Source organism: Rhinolophus sinicus, chromosome 5 (genome assembly GCF_057876585.1).
Source record: "Rhinolophus sinicus isolate RSI-liver-muscle chromosome 5, RSI-T2T, whole genome shotgun sequence".
NCBI classification, from domain to species: domain Eukaryota; kingdom Metazoa; phylum Chordata; class Mammalia; order Chiroptera; family Rhinolophidae; genus Rhinolophus; species Rhinolophus sinicus.
The window spans coordinates 26,390,731-26,406,485 of NC_142505.1; the positions used below are offsets into that span (position 1 = coordinate 26,390,731).

The 15,755-nt window shown below is 34.3% G+C and overlaps 1 long non-coding RNA gene across 2 annotated transcripts in view; it reads right to left on the reverse strand.

Moving 5' to 3' along the window:
• Positions 1–950: 950 nt before the first annotated feature.
• LOC109444555 (uncharacterized) overlaps positions 951–15,755 on the reverse strand; it is a 47,449-nt gene continuing 32,644 nt past the window's right edge. The window contains exon 6 of one of the 2 annotated variants that reach the window (XR_012489494.2): positions 951–1,601. This is a non-coding gene — a long non-coding RNA (uncharacterized LOC109444555). Of the gene's footprint in view, positions 1,602–4,641; positions 4,804–15,755 lie in introns of those variants that run through there. The other variant, XR_016021434.1, reaches the window with a different exon arrangement.

Consider the following 15,755-nt stretch of genomic DNA (forward strand, 5'->3'; position numbering starts at 1 on the left):
CCATACTTAATAAAACTGAATTTAATTTAATACTTATTTGTACCTAGGTAATTCTTATCCCTATGTCTTCACCCTCATATTATTTCTCATGTTTAGGGTGGAATTTTAAAATGCTATGGATCCTGAGACAGGAGCCTGCAGATGGAATGCAAAATCTATGTGTTTGTTATACCCATTGCTCGTTTGTGAAGCTAAAAGGTAGTGGAGAGTCATTTAAATGTACTCTTGTTTGCAACGATCAACTTTAGGAACATGAAGAAGGAGGGGAATGACCTTACAGCAGGGGAAAGTCAGAAGATAGGATACCTTTGTTGCATAGCCTCCTGATAAAAATATCCTAAGTAGATAAGTAGATTGCTGGAACTATTCCTGGATAGAAGGAGATGACATGACTGGTGAAAAAAAAAAAAAAAGCGGAACTAGCCAAGCAAAAGGAGAGCCTGTTGGAATGTTACCAAAAGAGGTGATTTGATTCCTTAGTGAGGCTCGATATACAGGCTGGAAATCCACAATCTTTTTAAGACCAGCCTAAGAAACACCTGCATCCCATTTAATGACTTCTGGCAACTCTTTCTGAGTGGCTTTGCTTTCAAATCAAGGAGCTCTAAATCAGCTCAAATTCTTAATCAAGGCCACAGAAATAAAGTTGAACTCTGGGTATATCCCATCCATACCACCACAGATAGAGAATTCCTAGGCAGATTTCTACTGGAGAGCCAAAATGGAAGACTTCCAGTGGTTGACCCAAGAATGCTGTGCTTAACCCTCCATGTGGTTGAAAGTTATTCTTAACCAGCCATCCTTTCTGAGGAAGCTTTGGCCTGGAGAGTTGTATTCCACTTAATCTCTGATGCAAATCAACAGTCAAGGACCAAATATCCTTGGTGACCTTATGTTAAAGATATCAATCAGTACTACAATAATCTGAACATGTTTAAACCTTGACACTGCAGGCTTCAGAGATGAACTCTTTCCCCACCATTTTTGTTGTTGTTGTTGTTTTGTTTCTGTTTGTTTGTTTTTTTAAGGAAATGTCAGACTACTTTTAGGGCCAGTAAAATATATTTATGTATGAACAATCGTAGAAGAAAATAGGCACATGGTCTTGAAACTACATACACAATAAATAGCCTCTTTCAATGAATCATCCCAGGAAATAGAGTGTTATTTCAGGCCTTTGCTGATCTACATTTGCTTTAAGCTACATATTTCAACATTGCTGACATCTAGAAACGCAGTGCATAAGCTATAGCTCTTCCATCTGTCTCATCTCACTTTCCCCTTTTGCCTCAATTCTAAGGCATGCCATACATTTCACTCCAAATGTTTCCCAGATCCTTTTGATTATCTTATGTTCAGATGATGACCATACTTGGTGTCAGAGAAGGCATTTCAGAAACCTCAATAAATTGGCTTTCAGAAGAAATGCCAATGTTAGAAAATAATGAAGTAAAGACGTGATTTCCCGCCAAGCTCCAGAGACTTGAAATCCTTTCTGAAAACATGATGAAGAGCAGGTCCTTCTGTCTCTCTTAGCGTTGTTCTAGTGCCAACCAGATGCTCAGTGAGGCCGGGCTGTTAGCACATGCCTTGCCAGGGAACTTTAGAGAAAAACATGAGAAACAGCACATCAAGACCTTGTTCCAAAATGACGTTCGCTGAGAGAAAAAAATTAGCAAAATCCCCCTCATGTTCAAATAGAGTGTATTTTATGAACAGCCTAAATTAATAAAATGATGGCTATAAAAACAGATTTCAGTCTTTATTTATACCCAAGTGTTCCAAAATGTTTTTCAAAGCATTGGTCAAACAGACCTAGGATGCCAGCCTCCACTCATCTACTGACATAAGAATGGAGACAGTGTTGATAATTAAAGCGTCAGATGAAGGAAAGGCTTAAAATACTCTCGTAAGTGATATTTGTTCTCAACAGTTGTTCTGTACCTGTGAAGACTTGGGTTTTAGTCCCAGCTCTGTCACCACCTATAACAAATTGTCCTGGTCAAGAGGGTAAGATGGCTTATTAGTTTTTCTCTCCAACCCCTCTATTCTATAATGTCCTATGACTTCTTTCTCTCGCCTTTATTTATTTATTTATTTTTATTATTTTTTTTTTACTTTTTGCCCTTTCTTTCAATCATTTCCTCCATGTTCACTTTCTGCCAAAAACATTTAGAGCAGAATCTCACCCTAACTCAGGCTTTCCATTCTCTAGGCCAGTGGTTCTCCAAGTATGGTCCAGCAGCATCAGCATCACCTGGATATTTGGAGAAATGCAGATTACCAGGCCCCACCCCAGACATGCTGAATCATAAATCTTGGGTGGGGCCTGGCACTCTACATTTTATCAAGTGATCTCTGGTGGTTCTGATCCACACTGAAGTTTAAAAAAACATTGCTTTCAGCCATGCCCTTTCATCTCCCTCGTGGTCTTCATTTAGCAAAGGTCTTTGAGTCAGGGTGTAAATATCTGAGAATAAATTACTTATAAAAGTATGAGAGTCAAGTGGAACCTGGAGCCAGGAGAATCTGGAATGAAACATTGGCTTTGCCTCTGTGTTTGGTCGAAGCTGTGTAAGTTCACCCCAGCTATTGTCCTCCCTCTCCTCATCTGTAAATGGCAACAAAATATTGCTTACATCATGGAGTTGTGTGAGAATTATGTGATACTATTTGTATCTAAAAAATAATAAGAATTCAGTAAATAGGAGCTATTACTCTTGGGTTCCTTAGTATTATGGTAGTTTAATTTATTATTTTACCTAGAAAAAGTAGAGCCATGTGAAAATGTAGAATTCACTGAGTACGGCAGGCAGAATGAAGATTCCTCAAAGATACCCATGCCCTAATTCCTGGGAATCTGTGAATATCTTTCTTTACATGGCAAAAGGGATTTTGCAGATGTGATTTAGGTACAGACTTTGAGATGAGATTATTTGGGTGGACCACGTTGAACATATGAGTTTTAAAAGTGATGATCTCTTCCCAGCATTGGTCAAAGTGAGATGTAATGATGGAAGAGAGGTCAGAGAGATGCTCATGGCTGGCTTAGAAAATGGAGGAAGGAGGCGAAGAGCCTTGGGATGTGGGCAACATCTAGTAACTGAAAAAGGCAAGAAAATGGATTCTCCCCAACAACCTCCAGAAAGAAATGCAGACATGCTGCACCTTGATTTTAGCTCAGGGAGACCCACATCAGACTTCTGAACTATAGGACTGTAAGATAATAAATTTGTGTTCTGTAAATCACTATGTTTATGGTGATTTGTCAAGGCAGCAGTAGGAAATGAATACATTGATTCACTAGCACAATATTTGGGCAGGTTTCCTTTAATTTGCCCCATACAAACAGCTGCCTAAACTGCTTCAACTGTATGACTGACCTGGTCCCTGGATCATTTCAAACTTCCTCTTGGTTAACAGTTTAATTTACTCCCATATCAAAATGCATCCAAGGCTACTCTGAGCTCTAGCTCCTCATTCTTTCCCCATTTATTGAAAGAAAGAGGAACTAATGAGCCTTGAATTAATGACAGGAGAAGCAAAGGACTTGGATAATCCATAAAATGAATAAGCAGTCCCTGTATAATTAATTGCAATTTAACTGTAGCTAGAGCTTCTTATCTAAAACAAAGATACAGTATATTCCAGTATAGTTAAAGCTGTAAAGCAATAAGCTATTCCTCTGAATTCTTCTTGGAAGTCTTTGTGAAAGACACCTAGGGTATATTATATTATAATTTGTAGAATATTTCTAATTTGAAGAGATATATTTTTAATTTGTAGACTATAAAACATTACTACTGATAATGAGTATCATGATGATCACATTTATCATAAAATAGCTTTGTAATAGTTCTGATGAATAGAGGTCTAAAGAGGAAAATCAATGGTAAACTTAGGTAGAGCAACTGACTTTTCAACTGTTCTTTAAAAGAAAAAATGAGAAACAAAACACAGGGGTTAAATAACTATGGTTCTGGTGCTCATTAATTTCCTGTGATGCTGTTAAGTCAAAAAAGGAAGAAAAAATGTTTTGGAAATATCTTCAGTTTTTAAATTTTTGAGTATAATTCTCATGAAAACAAATAAACAAACAAACAACAAAAAACAACAACAAGAGTTAATATACACATAAACTTAAACAAATGATTAGTGTATATGCTAATATGAAGGTTTCATGTACTGAGTGTCGGCTCCTCCTGTGAAATTCAGAATGTGTAAAATTTAAACTTTAAAAAAAAAACTTAATCACATTTTCTTTTAGTGAGGAGCTCTAATGACTTAACGACTAACTTAGGCAAAAGCAAATAAATGATAAAAAGTCACAACCTAAGTGGATTGTGTTCATCTGGTCTAATTTATACACTGGTAATCATTTTCCTATCTGTAGTGTCTAAATTTTTTTTTGGGTTGTGTAGTTTATACTTTTCAGATTCCTATTTTGTATAGCTTACTTCTGTATGTATGTTATATAGTCTCTAAACCATGTGCCACAACCAAAGCATGAGGGAGAGAAACAGTTCATGTTTCATCTCATCTTTGTATTGTACTCAAACTTACCAAACAAACTTGGAATGCATATATTTCAAACCCACAATGGACAATATCATGTGACAGCAGATAAATTTATTAATAAATACTGGCATTACCATATCTTTGTTTCCAGAAAGCCTCCTTGGTCACTTTGATTTACCATAATGAATTCCTCAAGCCACAAGACACCAAATTCCCCCATCTATTTCTCTGGGTTACTTGGACTTTGAATCCACACAGAATGTGAATTGAGCAAAAAGTATTGACCTAACCATTCAAGAGAAAACATTATTTTTTAACCAATCATTTATAAAATTTTTGAAGTAGATTTTGAAACTGTTTACTTATATTTATCAGATAATTGGTTTTACTTTATTCTTTGAGTCTAAATCCAGTTTCCGCATGCAGGAATTCATTGCAGAGAAAATAGAGATTTCTTGGGTAGCATGTAGTTGACTTAAGGATCTTTATTTTTGGAGAGTGTTTCAAAAGTGACATATTTAGTACCAAATTAAACTTTGACATATTTAATTTTCAAGTTTTCAACAACCTACATCCTCTTAATCTTCGTGCTAATTATCCAACACACGGGGGGGGGGGGGGTGATTATTGACATCTAAAGTAAGGTTAACATATATAGTCATATGCTCCCAGCCAATTTGTAATGTATAGGAAGGAGTTTTCCAACTTGAAATAGAAACAGAAAAAGCCTAACCAACTAGCTTGAAACAAAAGTCCAAACAGAGACTCCACACGTTGGTTTCAGGTTTGCTTATTCAGAGCTGCTGCTAGTTCTCGAAAATGACTCAAAGAATTATAAGAAATACATAGTGTCCTCTAAGCATGTACATGCTGGAGTAGCTTGTTTCAATCTATTAGCCAAACTCGTTGAAACCTCACACCTTGCTAACGATCTTTGGCTTCAAACACACGTGAATTATTGCCAGTTAGTTACTTAACTAATTCAATGATACAGTTAGGGTTGATAAACCACAATCCAAGGAGGTTTCACATAAAGGATTCTTTCTGTATGTACATGATTACTTTCTCCTTTGCTAATCCTTATCTTACCTTATTTGTATGTCTTCTACTTTATAGACTATCTTAACAATTTATTGAAGTGATTCTGGTTTCATGTTGCCTGGGAAATTGTGCATGAATGAAAACATAGTCAGGTCATTGATTAAAGATGCCAAATGGGGTTACTTTTTTCTTACTGTTCATTGCCAAGTTTGTGTATGCAGAGTCCTAATTAAAAGGTCCAATACTATTCATTGGCAAGAATATAATGAATGAAATAGAATAGACCATGGAGAAGCACAAATCTTATGAATTTCTCACAGATGTGAAAATTCTTTTGATACTAATCCACAAGTCCAAATGCAACAGGTAGCCCATTGAAGTGTAAAAGTTTCAGCATCATTCATATATGCAATGAGTATATATTGAATATGTAATTGCATTCTACTAGGTATGAGGATACAGCAGTGAACAAAACAGACAAATTTTCTGCTGTCAGGAAATATATATTCAGCTGGGAATGAGGGCCATTAAACAAAAGGGCTCACTGAAATATGCAGCCTGTTAAAGAGGGTTATAAATGATAAATGCTAAGTATAAAGCAGGGTAAAGGAAAAGGAAGTATGAGGGATACAATCTAAAATTTAATATTTCTACCATGTAGAAACGTACATATCAAAACTCTTTCATTAACTCGAAGGTGAGATGAGAAAAAAAACAAACCCTTACCCTGGTGGAGTTAACATTCTAATGTCTGACAGCAGAAAAATAAAACTGACATGATCAATAAGTAAATTGTAAACTACATAATATATTATATAATTTATATTATATTCTCTCTACATATATAAATTATATAAAATGATAAGTGTTGAAAGAGAGATAGGATAAAGGGGGAACTAGGAATGCTAGGGGTAGAGACAGAGATGGGTAGCACATTAAAATATGATGATCAGGGTAGATTTCATGGAAAAAGTGAAAGCAAGCAAAGAGCTGAGGGAGGTCAAGAAGCAGTCAGGCAGATATGTGGGGAAAAGCACTCTAGGCAGAGGGTAATGCCAGTGTAAACCCATGAATGGAGTTTGCCAGTTTGTTCAAAGAACATCAATGAGACCAGGGTGTTTGGGGTGGAAAGAGAACGGGGAGTAGAAGCTGAAGATTGAGAGGTAATGGGGGCCAGGGACATTGTGTTTACGGGAAAATGAAAGCATTGCAAAGTTTTCTTAGAGAAATTATATAATTTGACACATTTGCTTGGTTGCTATGTTCAGAATGGACTGTAGAGGGGCGCAGGTACAAGGAGGAAGGGGTTCCAGGAGCAATTATAGGAATTGATACCGGAATGGTGGTGGCTTAGAAACGGGTGGTAGCAATGGGGTGAGAGGCTGGGGTTGGATTCTGTGTCTACCAACGCAATATGTCAAGAGTCGATACAGTAAGAAAGAAAGGAAGGAAGAAAAAAGGAAGGAAGGAAGGAAGGAAGGAAGGAAGGAAGGAAGGAAGGAAGGAAGGAAGGAAGGAAGGAAGGAAGGGGAGAGAGAGAGAGAGAGAGAGAGAGCCCAAAAAAAGAAGAGCAAATTCAATATGGTGTTCTGTTTAGCCATTTGTTCTATTTGCCATTTGCATAGGCAAAATAATTGCATTTTCTGGATCTTTAGGGACCTCCAACACGATTCCATTGCCCTGGAATCCCAACTAAAAAGTAGTAAGCAGTTTATTTCTCTGTTGAGTGATAATTCATGATTTCTTATTTCTGTTACAGAACTTACTTACACATGTCTTTTAGGAGAACTCAAAAAAAAAAAATTCAAGAACGTATCTTTTATTTTTTGATGAATGTGATTTATTACTATATTACTACAGTAGTTGGCAATTTCACTTTCCATGATTTTAGTTCGTGGAGGTCAACAGCAACCAGAACATATTAAATACAAAATTCCAGAAATAATTCATAAGTTTCAAATTGCCCACTGTTCAGAGCAGCAAGATGAAATCTCGCTCCATCCAGACATGTCTCACCCTGGAGGTGAATCATCCCTTTGTCCAGTGTCTCCATGCTATAGATGCTCTGCCAGTTAGTGACTTAGCAGCCACTTCAGTTATCAGATGGACTGTCACAGTTCTGCAGTGCTTGGATTCAAGCCACTCTTAGTTTACTTAATAATGTCCCCAAAGTGCAAGAATAGGGATGCTGGCAATTTGAATATACCGAAGAGACACCATAAAGTGATTCCTTTAAGTGAAAAGCTGAAAGTTCTCAAGAAAGAAAAAAATCGTATGCTGAGGATGATAAGATCTACAGTAAGAACAAATCTATCTGTGAAATTCCCTAACTTATAAATTAAACTTTGTCATAGGTATGTACATACGGAAAAAATAACAGTATATATAGATAGGGCTTTGTGCTATCTATTGTTTCAGGCATCCACTAAGGGTCTTGGAACATATCCCGCATGGATAAGGGGGATTAATGTAATGTAGAACTATTGCAAACTGTTACAGTTTGTTCTTGATTTTCCACACAATTACTGGCAATTTCTAGTTCACAAACAGAAATAAAGACCCGATGAAGAAATAAACCAACCTTGAATACGTAATTGCATATTACTATTAAATATCCATTCTAATCTGTAGAACAATATAGCAGCATAAACATATGAAGATTGTAGGGACACCAAAAAATACCGTGGCTGCAATCAGTACATGAAATCTTTCAGAACAAAGAAAACATTTGCTATTTATTCACAAAGCTCAAATGTGAGAGCCACAAGGCAGTGGCTACTGAGCACTTGAATGTGGCTAGTCTGAAACGACTGCTCTGCAACTGTAAAACACACACCAGATTTCAAAGACTTACTACAAGAAAAGCATGTAAAATATCTCACTAATTTTTATGTTGAGTACATATTGAAATAATAATACTTTGAATATATTAGGTTAAAAAATATATGGCTAAAGTAATTTAATCTATTTCTTTTAATTTTTTAATATTGGTACTAGAAAATTTAAAATTTCATATGTGGCTTATGTTTGTGGCTCACATCATGTTTCTACTGGACATCTCTTCTCTAAGGTATAAAATAAGGGTAAGATTTCAATTATTTTCTCTTTTCTCCAATGTCCTTTTTTAAAAGTTTGCATGATTTTTCAAGGAAAGAAAAAGAACCTGTTTCTGATAAGGGAGATGAAAGTGGATACAATGCAATGGGATTATACATGACGTGTTTGTAAGAATGTTATCTCCCTCACTTTTTTGAAGCATGGAATCCCTAACAATAATGAAAAAAATTTCCACAGATCAGAGATAACAATCATATGAGCACTTAGGTTCTAATTGAAGCCTCCTGCCTCAGACTTAGAAAAGCCTGCCTCAGAGTTAGAAAAATGTAATTTTGTTTTATTTTTGATTAACTGATCACTGACATTTAAAAAATAATACAAAATACTGCTTACTCAATTTTTGTCCCCAAGCACAGACCACACTCTCAATTAAATATTGTTATGGAGAATCCAAAAGTGAATTCTAAATTGTCCAAATCACTAATTTCCAAATTCTAAATAAATCTTTAAGTCAATGTTGTATAACACTGTATAACTTAACTGGATTATTCTAAGTCTTTTATTTGTTGACATTTATTACTCGAATTAATATTCTTTATATAGTTATTACATTTGGATAAGCAAATCCTGATAATCCAAGACTAAAAATGAAATTAAAATATTTGTTATACACTCCATTATTCTATAGGTAGTTTTGTTTTACATTTATGTATAAGATTCATTTTGGTTATTTATTTTTTTGTATAAGGTGTGAGGCTTAGATCAGCTTTTCTATTTTCTTTTGACCTATAGGTGTTCATTTTTTGACAAGGCCTCCATTTCATCGTTCCTTTAATCCATTGCTTTTGCAACTTGAGCATATTTGTAAGTCTATTTCTGAGTTCCAGTTGGTCTTGATTATTATAAATATGTAATAAATTTTGAAATAAGGAAAATGGATTTCTCCCCATTTTATTCTTTTTTCCCCTAATTGTTTTAGCTATCTACCATGTTTCCCCAAAAATAAGACCTACCCCGAAAATAAGCCCCAGTTAAGATCTCAGCCAGATGGACGCATTTAGTACAGACGATGTTCCAGAAAAAGATGACATGACTGTATTTGAATAAATGTAGATTGTTGTACATGAAAAAAATGAGACATCCACTGAATATAAGCCCTAATGGAGCAAAAAATTAATATAAGACCCGGTCTTATTTTCGGGGAAACACGGTATTTCCTTTGCCTTTGCATACAAATTTTAGAATCAGCTTGCCTATATCTACAAAAATCCTTGTTGAGATTTTGACAGGCATTGTTGTAAAGTTGTAAATCAATTTACCAGAATTTACAACTTCACTATGTAGAGTTTTCCAACCCATGAATTCAGTATATCTCTCCATTTATTGAGATTTTCTTTCATTTCTTTCATCAGATTTGTATAGCTTCAGCACTATGTGTTTTGTTAAATGTATCCCTATTTTATTTCCTTTTGAATGAGTGTAAATGGTATTTTAAAAAACATGGTGTCTACATGTTCATTGCTAGTATATAGAAATACAATTGATTTTTCATACACCAAAATTTGATGGCTGATCTTGTATCTTGCAACCGTGCTAAGTTCACTTATCACTTAGTGCTAGGAGATTTTTGCTGATTCTTAAATATGTTCTACGTAGAACATCATGTCATCTGCAAATAGACAGTTTTATTTATTCCTTTCTAGGATCAATGTCCTTCCTTCCTTCCTTCCTTCCTTCCTTCCTTCCTTCCTTCCTTCCTTCCTTCCTTCCTTCCTTCCTTCCTTCTTCCTTTTCTCCCTCCTTCCTTCCCTCCCTCCCTCCTTCCCTCCTTTTCTTTTTTTCTTTCTTTTTTTCTTTTTTTTGCCTTAATGCACTAGCTAGAATTTCCAACACTAAGTGTAGTGATATGGATATACACTATTTGCCTTGCTCCTTATTTTAGGGAGAAAGCATTCAGTCTTTAACCATTAAAAATAATGTTAACTGTAGGTTTTTTATAGATGCTTTTTTTTCAAATTGGCATTCCTTTCTATTCCTATGTTTCTTGGAGGTTTCGTCATAATGACTGTTGAAGTTCATCAAAATCTTTACTGCATAGATTGATATGATCGTGGGATTTTTTTTTCCGTCTGTCCGTATGGAGGTTTAGATTGTTTGATTTCTGAATATTGAACCAAACTTTGATTACTGGAATAAGCCCCACTTGGTCATGGTGTGTAAATTTTAACATATTTCTGAACTCTATATCCCAATATTTTAAAGGGATTCTGCATCATTATTTATGAGGGAATATAGTTTTCTCATTTTATATTCTTTTTCTGGTTTGCATATCAGGGTAATACTAATTTAATAATATGCATAGATCAGTGTTTCCTTCTTTTCTATATTCTGAAAATTGTGTAGATGGGAATTATTTAAATGTTTGGTAGAATTCTCCAGTGAAACCATCTGGACGTAGATATTTACTTTTTGGAATTTTTAAATTATGAATTCAATTTCCTTAATTGTTATAGGCCTATTTGAATTCTCTATTTTACATTAGGTGAGTTTGCTTCCTGTGTTTTTTAAGGAATTGGTCCATTTTGTCTAACTTGTTAACTCCACCTGTTAGAATTGTCTGTTGTAAGCCCTTATTATTATTTTGATGTCCAAAGGGTCTTTAGTGATATCTTCCTTTAATTCTTGATATTGGTAATTTGTGTCTTCACCATTTTTTTCTTTGTCATTCTTGCTAGAAGTTTGTAATTTTATTGATCTTTTAAAATGTACACCTATTTGTTTCATTAATTTTCTTTATTATTTTGGTGGTTTTAATTTCACTTATTTTTACTGTTATTTTTATTATTTCCTTCTTTCCACTTGTTTTGGGTTTATTTTGTTCTTTTTTATTATCTGCTTTTTTTTTAGGTGGAATCTTAGATTACAGATTTGAGACGTTCCCTCTTTAATAATGTATGCATTTTAGGTTACAAATTTCCCTCTCAGCCCTTTTTTGGTTGCATCCCAACACAAGCTATGATGTGTTTTCATTTTAGTCAGTTCAATATAACTTAATTTTATTTCCCTTGGGACTTACTTTTTTGACTGAGTATCATTCTGAAGTATGGTTTTCAGTTTTCAAGTGTTGGGAGTTTTTCCTGTTACATTTTTGTTATTGATTTGTTTCTGGCTTTATTCCATTTTATTCTAAGAACATATTCTAACTATTTTAAATTTAAAAAATTGTTGAGGGTTGTTATGGGCAAATATATGGTCTATCCTAAAATGCATTTTATGGGAACTTGAAAAGAATATGTATTCTGCTTTCTGGGGATGGTATTTTCTGTAAATGTCCATTAGATTCTGTTGATTGATGATATTGTTGAATTCTATATACTTCCTGATTTTCTCTCTAGTTTTTCTGTTGTCTACATGGGGCACTGAATTCTCTTACTATAATTGTGAATTTATGTGTTTCTCCTTTCATTTCTATCAATTTTTGTTTTACATACTTTGTAGCTCTCTTGTATGTACATAATTAAGATTGCTATATCTTCTTGGTAGATTAACCCTTTTGTTATCACACATAATTAAATTTCTGTCTATGGTAATTTTCTTTACTCTGAAGTCTACTTTATCTGATGTTAAAACAGCAACTCTGCTTCCTTTGGATTAATGTCTGCATCATATATACATACATATATACATATATATGTACATATATATATTTATATATATATATATTTCTATCCTTTGACTTTTAATCTGCTTACATCATATGTGATGTGAATTTCTTGTACCATATTTTAACCCACACTTTTAATTGGTATGTTTAGGTCTTTTATATTTAATTTAATAATTGATGTGTTAAGTTTTCAGTCTGCCAATTTATTTTTTGTTTTCAATTCCTTCTTTTTGTTTTTTTGTTTTCCTTTTCTTACTTTTCTGTAGATTATTTGTATATGTTTTAGAATACTATTTTGATTTATCTATAGTTTTTTTTTTTTGAGGCTATCTCTGTAAAGTTTTTTAATGGTTGCTCTGAGCATTACATTATACGTACATAACCTATTACAGCCTATTGTTGTCATTTTACCAGTCATATGAAGTATAGATGCCTTACTTCCCTTTATGTCCTTTATCCTCTCTGTTTACAATATAATTTTCCTATATATTTTCTCTACATACATTTAGAACCCCTATGAATAGTGATATGTGTATAGGTAGTATGTATTATATATACCATATATAATATATATGTAATATATACATAATAGATATAATATGTTATATATATAAATATCCAAATGCAGAGGATGCCAAAAAAATGTATACACATTTTAAGAAAGGAAAACTGTATTAAAATTTGTAATACTCAATAATACCAATAACAAGAGATGAATACAATTCCCATTTGACTTCTGCAATTACACAAGTTGCTCAGTGTTACCATCAGTGCCAAGACACTTCTGATTTCTGCAAACTACTGCTTGAGCAATGTTGACCAAAGTGTCCACTTGTATACATATTTTTGGAGATATATATATATGTATATATATATATATATATATATATATATATATATATATATATAGAGAGAGAGAGAGAGAGAGAGAGAGAGAGAGAGAGAGAGAGATACACCCATATATCAGGTGTCCACAAAAAGTACACATTTTAAGAGATGTTATCTATGTGTTACTTTTTCAAATTGAATTGAATTATGGTAGCTATGTGTAGTATGATGTTTGCTCAAAAGATGGCATTAACCAAATGAATGCGAGCATCATTCATTGTATTTCCATTTTAATACAGGTTTTTTTTTTCCTTTCTTAAAATATATGTGCATTTTCTTGGAGATATATATATATATATATATATATATATATATATATATATATATATATATAAAATCTCCTGATATTTTTAGTTGTACTTAGTGAGAGGAATCAAGAAAAGTAAGTCTAGTCCATCTTCTCAGAAGCAGAAATCCTTACCTAGACATTCTGTCACTCGCCCCCACCCAGCCTAGCAAGAAGAGAAGAGGCACCATGAAGTTTATATGTCTTGTCCTAAGCTCTGCTTATGGACAAAGGCAGATGCTTCCACATTCAGAGTCAAGGGCAGATGTGGAATTCAAGACAGCCCTAATTTTTTTCCCCCTAGTTTCCCTCTATCTTATCCACTTTGCCATTTCAAATCTACCTACCATCTTACAAAATGTGCTGCTCCAGATACTTGATTAGAGGGTCACAGAAAAATGCAAGTATATAAGTCCTGTTTCTTAACAGCATCCATCACTTGAAGGAAGTTTTTTGTTGTTGTTGTTGTTGTTTTTTCCTCTTGCAGGACTTCTAATTATCATGAGGAACCACAAATTACCAGGGATCATTTGCGATACAGAGTTAGCCAGCCCATCTACCTCTACTATGGGAGGGCTGATTTTATTACACTCAGCAGGTTTGATAGATAGACATCAAGGCAGTCTCGAATTCCCTTACACTAGAAGCTGTGTAACATTACTTAGCAGGTTACTCATTTCTTCTGGCTGAGTTTTCACTGGACTTGGTTTTCACCAAAACTGGCTAATAGAGAGAATAGCAAAGAGGTAAAGAAACAAGAATGGGGTGCAGAGTCTGACACTGAGCAGAGATGAGGAAAAAATGGTCCCCTGGCCTTTAAGTTGGAAGAAATTTCCAGAAGGTATATGTAAGTATGGGGAATGAATGAATAGATCATACTAGGTCATGCCCTCACTCCACACCTTATTATCCTCATTCTTTAGCATTCTCTAAATCAGGTTCATAATTTTTACCCTCCTTGTGAGGCTGAAATGAGATACAGTGTCTACTCCTCCAATAATAAATGAGTAAAAATCCCTCAAATTTGCCCTTGTCAGTGACTTCTCTGTGACCCTTTTGCTTTCCCATCTTCCTCCTATTTACACTTTCATTCAGGGAATTAAGAAGAAAGCAGAGAGAGAAAGAAATTGCAGGATCAGTGGTGTCTAATAGAATAGGCCTTGTGATACCAGTTTTCTTTATTTTTTATCAAAAGCCCTAGTGGCATGGAAACAGAAGAAAATGGGGAAGATGCAAATGGGAAGAGGAATGGAGGTTAAAACAGGAACTTTCATCTATTCATGAAATATGTTTTAATCACTTACTACATGCCAGGCTGTATGCTAAACTTTGGAATAAAAATGTATATGTGGCCTTGTCCTCAACAGTACTCCTCTACAGAAGTAATAAGAGGGGATAATAATTTACCAATAGCCAGGAAACCATTTTTCAAAAGATAGACAAAACAGATACAAGCAAATATGATTTGAAAGCAAGGTAAAGTTTGATGCATTTTAAGTTATCATAAGAAAATGGAATCTTCGTGGGTTTCTTTTTAAGTTAGCAGCATTTTATTTAAGAACCAGAATTCCCTCAACTTTCCTCTGTTCTTAAAACATCAGAAGCTTTATGCCTGAGAGGGGAGAATGAAACTCTTTTCATCTCTTGATTCCTTCACATAAATAGACAATACAAGGTGCATGACGCCATGTTGACTCACTTATTTTCTTATTGGATTTAATAGTCCATGAGCCCTGAAATTCTCTCAAGAGTATAAAAAGGAAGAACAGGGGAAGCTCAAGAACTCACTGTTGAAAGTGGATGTCATCAAACAAGTGGCATTTATTTCTGCATTTAAACATGTTTAACTCTACTAGGATCCTTGTTCTGCATCTCTAATCACTGATCACAAATGGTTGTTAAACAAGAACCAGCACCCCACTAATAATGTCTATACTAAATATGTCACAATGTAGTAAAATAAAAACCACTGAATATTCTTCCATTTTCAACCTTACTGCGATTCCATTTCATGAGAATAATTCCATATGGCTTCCTCTAAAATAGAAAATACCACTCATTTATTTTTACCATCAAAAGAGGCTTCCTTTCATTTGCCATATTTGGTTTTTCAAAAAAAGAAACACATGATATTTTTATGTCAGTGTTTTATTGCCTCCCTCATCTGAAGGCTCAAGAAAACAAAAATTACATTGGAAAACAAATTGTGTTTAGCTATTATAAAATTATGCATGGCATTACAATAATAACACCCTGCTGGGTTAATGTGCCATCTCTTGCTGCTGTAATAGAGTTAAAGTT